This window comes from Penaeus chinensis, chromosome 3 (assembly GCF_019202785.1).
Source record: "Penaeus chinensis breed Huanghai No. 1 chromosome 3, ASM1920278v2, whole genome shotgun sequence".
In the NCBI taxonomy this organism is placed as follows: domain Eukaryota; kingdom Metazoa; phylum Arthropoda; class Malacostraca; order Decapoda; family Penaeidae; genus Penaeus; species Penaeus chinensis.
In genome coordinates this window covers 2,623,298-2,628,297 of record NC_061821.1, presented here as the reverse complement: position 1 = coordinate 2,628,297, position 5,000 = coordinate 2,623,298, and the positions used below count along the sequence as shown (strand labels likewise).

The window sequence follows — 5,000 nt, the reverse complement described above, 5'->3', positions numbered from 1 at the left end:
CAGTAAATTTGGGACCAATGAGGAGGGGGGGGGGGGGAGCAAAGTTCTGAATCAGGTTTTAAAATGTGCACAGCTGTTTTATATATGGTGCAATAATGAAAGACTCGTGATTTGAAGTAGAATTGGTGCTAAAAGTATGCCTGATTTTATAGTGTTCAATTTCAGCCTTTTTATAATTACATAAAAAAAAAACTAGTCAGTAATATATGAATGTATGACTAGATTCTGTTTGCAATTTTGTAATATATCCAGATGTAAAGTAATTAGCTTTAGTGTAATTATTAGGAATTGATTAAATATACCATGTTATTGTTTTGTTTTGATCTATCCTAATTCTTTAACTATATTCACATTTGTTAAATTCTGTCTCCACTGGATTCCATTCATTTACCTGTTGTGGTATTGTTAATAAAGCTCTTCTTTTTCAAATGTATATACTTATTTTATTCTCCATATACTCTGGTGTTTTTCCCTTCACATCACGCTTTTGGTGGACCACAATGGTAAATGGTTTATAAAAAGACATGTTCATTCCAATAAGAATTTAAAGTAAAGTGATTTTACCTTGTTAGCTTGGGGATTAGGAGACAGGTTCTGGGACCCAATGTTAGGGATCACCTCTACCTTGGGCCTCAACCCCTTGCTTTATCTAGTTTTGTATGGTATTTTCGTCTTTGTTTACTTCCTAAACTTAAAACTATGCTGTAAGGATGAAAGGCTGGCTTTTGTCAGTCTTGATTGGCCTCGGAGGATATTCCCTTGGTTAATCACCTCTCTCTTACACCCTCCCCTAATCACTTGCTCGTCTGTCTTAGGACTTAGGCCATATGTAGATCACATTACGATGGTCCACAGCTTTTGCCTCGCCTTATTTTGCACGGTCTTTTCTCCTTTCCTTTTCCTTCTTTTCTTCATCCCTTTCTGGCTATTTATCCTAATTGTTAACTTATTTTTACCCTTTTTGCCATAATACTCTTATCATAATGCTATATGACCTTTGATGTTTGATACATTTATTTGTATAAGCCATTAACCATTCTGGAAATCCACAAACATCACAATGAACCAAAAGACTTCCTCATTGGGGGCTTTGCCCCCAAGCTCCACCTTATCACTATATTTTGAATATGCCTCTAATGACCTTAGATGTTAACACATCAGAAAATTTTCAGTAAATAAAATATCCCTTACCCTTCATGCAGTCCTTGAGTGGCAGGCCACTCCCCCCCCCCCCCCCCCCCCCTGCATATTTGGAGTCGCCATGGCCACCTCCCCAATCCCCAATCCGTTGCTGCTTCTTGTCATGGGGGAACTTCAGAGACAGGGACTGAGGCCTAAAGTAGGGCATCACCCCTACCTTGGTCCTCAGTCCCTGCCTCAACTAATTTTGCATGTTCTTTTCTTCTCCCTCTTTCCTTTTCCTTCTCTTCATCCCCTTCTGTCCACTTATCCAAATTGTTAACTCATATTTATTCTTTTACTTGAAAACTTTACCATAATGCTGTGTAACCATTGTTGCCTGGTACATTTGTTTGTTTTGACCATTGACCATTCTGGAAATCCACATTGCCTTACTGAACCAAAATAATTTTAGCCCCACCTTATCGCTGTCTTGTATACACTGCTAATGACCCTAGATATTGATGCGGCAGAATTTTTTTAATAAAGAAGTAAATATACCACATCAGTTCCCTCTCTCTACCCTTTTCACTACCATGCTACCATCTAGTACTGTTCAACCTGTAACTTTACCCTAATCATTAACTAATTCATAGCCCCTTTTGCTACTCTACCACAATGCCATATGACCTTTGATGTCATATAGCACTTCCTTACCTGTGAGCAAAGCCCCAAGCATTATGCTATCACTATTTTCAATACACCACTAATGACCTTAGATGTTGATGCAGCAGAAAATTTTCAATAAATAAATCACCATGGTCAATGATGATTTTGTATCCCTGTTGAGGGTATTAAGGCTTGCCGTTTCATCTACCAGCCTATCTAAATTTGACTTCCTGTTTTTTCGACCCTCACCTCTCCTTTGAACATGGCTCTGACCACTGCTACTACTACCCCCTCCTTAATGCTTGCTGTCAACTCTATCCAATTTGAATCATCCCCACAGGTCATTTATCAATCTTCAGAATACACTCAATATTCTCTACTCCATCTCCTGCAGTCTTCTTTATTGTCTGCCCTTGTATTACTGTCGTCAATCCTTATGGTCCTCCCCATAGTACTGCCTCACTCCACACCACTCCCTCTTCCTCCTGGCCTCGTCCTTCTACTCCTTCCACCTCTACAGGCCTTTTGAGTATGTTTTTAGCCCAGTCAAGTGGGATCAATTCTATGTGATTCCTCCTACACAATACCCTCCAACAATGTCTCCAAATCCTTTACCACTTCCCCAGTGCCTACCCTCTCCTACACCAACCTCTTGCTCTGCTCCTTGGACATCTGTCTCCTCTTCTCCTCACAAGAAAACTTTGGTTTATCAAACCTTTCCACCCAATTCCCCTTCAGAAACTCTTGATGATACCCAAAACTTCCTAAACATGACCAAAGAGAATGCTCCTCTCTTTCATCCAGCCTCCAATCTCTCTACTCCCATTTCCTCTGCATTCAAAAGTAGTTGCTGGTATCCATCCTCCTCCTCCTCAAGTTCGCCCTATGCTTCTTCCTCCAACTCTCTCCCTACACACCCTATGCTCCCCTCCTCCATATGCACAATCCTCCCTTCTTTCCCCATTATCCTTCCCACTCCCACCTGAATGCTCACAGAACTCATTTCTGTCATTACAGTGTATTCTGGTTCCTAATCCTCCAACCGTTCTTACAGATACTCCACCTTTCCATGTTCCTAACCCTGTAACTGTTCTTACATATACTTCACCTTCCTGTTCCTCTGTCTAATTCCCTGGATTCTTCTCTTCCTACTTCTCCAACACTCATTGCAACCCTATTACCTCTTAGTTGTTCATAGTGGCTCTTTTTCTTTTTCCTTCCTCATACATCCATTTCATCAAAATCACCCTTCACCCTTAACCTCTTTCCCCCTTACACCATTTGCTCCCCCACTTTACCCTTTTCATCTTATTTGACATCTAACACATTTTGTCTTAATCATAATATCGTTTTACTCTTTAGTGCTGTCTGACCTTTGACGTCTAGCACATTTGTTTTAACCATTAACCATTAATAAGAACATAAAGGAATCATCTCAGGAACCAATGTGCATCTTTCACCAAGTTTCTGATAGTTTATTCTTTTCACTTTCTGTTCTTGACATAAAAACAATGAATTCCATGGTAATTTAGTGGTGACAGCAAAGACTTGTAAGATCCTGAAATCTGAAGTTTTACTGACCTCTTGGAAATTTGTAATTAAAAAGTTTGTATAACAGCTAGCGGCATTAGAAATATGAATACATCCACTAAGGAAAATATACACTTTTTATCATTAGCTACTCTAAAGTTGTGATTTTTAACCTCACAAATGTATGTATTATAAAACGTGGTAAAATTCAACACACTGAATAGTTTAATTCTTGTTTGATGATTTAAAGTCTGAAAAATAACCTCTTCATACGAGTTACCTATTTCTGATTGCACAGCTTACAGAAGATCAGCAATTGTGTCTTCCTATTTGTTTCCTAAGCTGTGATACAAGTATACTTTATACCATACATTTAATGTAATGACATCTTTGAAGTTGGTCAAGAAATAACTAATGATTTCAATAATCACAAATAAGTTTGTAGAGTACAAAGCTAGTTCTAGCATTGTCCTTTAACTCATGACAGGATTTCCCTGTGCAATACCAACCACACAACACTTTAATGTGGTTAGCCACACAAGTGAAAAATTAGAATTAAATATATATATCCCCAATCTCTATGCTGGCTGCAGCATACATGATTATTTAGAAAATGAGACCAATTTTATTTATTTATTGAAAACTTTCTGCTGCATCAATATTTAAGGTCATTAGTGGCATTTACAAAACATAGTGATACGGTGGGGCAAAACCAGTAAGGCAATGTTAGTGGATTTCCAGAATGGTCAATGGTTAAAACAAACAATTGTACCAGGCATCAAAGGTTACACAGCATTATGATAAAGTTTTGTGACAAAAAGGGTAAATTTAGATGAGTGGACAGAAGGGGATGAAGAAGAGAAGAAAGAGGAAAGGGGGAGAAGAAAAGACTACAAAATTAGTGGAGGGCTGAGGACCAAGGCAGGGTGATCCCTACATTGGGCCTCAGTCTCTGCCTCCTAAGTCCCCCCCACAGCAATGAGCAATGGATTGGGGGGGGGGGGGGGATGAGACAAACTCGACTCAAGCTTACTTTTGAGGACCTACATCTACTCAGTGGCCACAGTAAGGGATAAACAAGCAAACTGTTTGGCATCCATAACTTGAGTAAGTTCAGCATCCTCTTGGAATAAGTACTTGTCACTCAGCATTTTGGCTGTTTGTCATGGTGTGATTGGATGCCATCCAGCATGAGTGAATTAAATCTGATTTCTGTCTTGCCAACCTAGCCATTACCTTATCTTGTAATCTTGTAATTTCCATTCTCTTGTGTTCATCAGTATCAAATTCCGGAAGAAATTAATGTTCTCTTTTATTCTAGTAGTTTATTTACAAAACAAAAAAAGCTATGTACACCAATAACACACCAATTTAACGATATCAATGCTTATGATTTATTATCTAAAATTTTTGTTTTGAAAGAAAAGTAGCAACTGGTGGCACAATATCTTTATTCTATTTTTCAGATTTGTGTTACTTTATGTTGCTGCTTTATTCATATTTAAATCATATCTAAACTGATCAATTTCATCTTAGAAAGGGTGAAAAAGAAGACCTTCCACAAGTGAAAACTACAACACTTTGGCCACATTGTACTTCTGCCTAATACAGCCCATTTAAATAGTGGACTCTCTTTCATAAAACAAAAAAAAAAGGAAAACTATGTGTCTCTGATAGTAAAT

General features: G+C 38.3%; 2 protein-coding genes across 3 annotated transcripts in view; one reads left to right on the top strand and one right to left on the bottom strand.

Annotated features, from left to right (window-relative positions):
* The window catches only part of LOC125042284 (ubiquitin carboxyl-terminal hydrolase 37-like), a 10,730-nt gene extending 10,297 nt beyond the window's left edge, over nt 1-433 (top strand). For both annotated transcript variants that reach the window (XM_047637825.1, XM_047637824.1), the window contains one exon: nt 1-433. This exon is cut by the window's left edge and continues 883 nt beyond it. The gene's annotated coding sequence lies outside the window, so the exon portion shown is untranslated.
* A 4,180-nt stretch (nt 434-4,613) lies between these two features.
* LOC125039002 (28S ribosomal protein S22, mitochondrial-like) overlaps nt 4,614-5,000 on the bottom strand; it is a 5,613-nt gene continuing 5,226 nt past the window's right edge. The window contains exon 7 of the mRNA XM_047632721.1: nt 4,614-5,000. This exon is cut by the window's right edge and continues 140 nt beyond it. The gene's annotated coding sequence lies outside the window, so the exon portion shown is untranslated.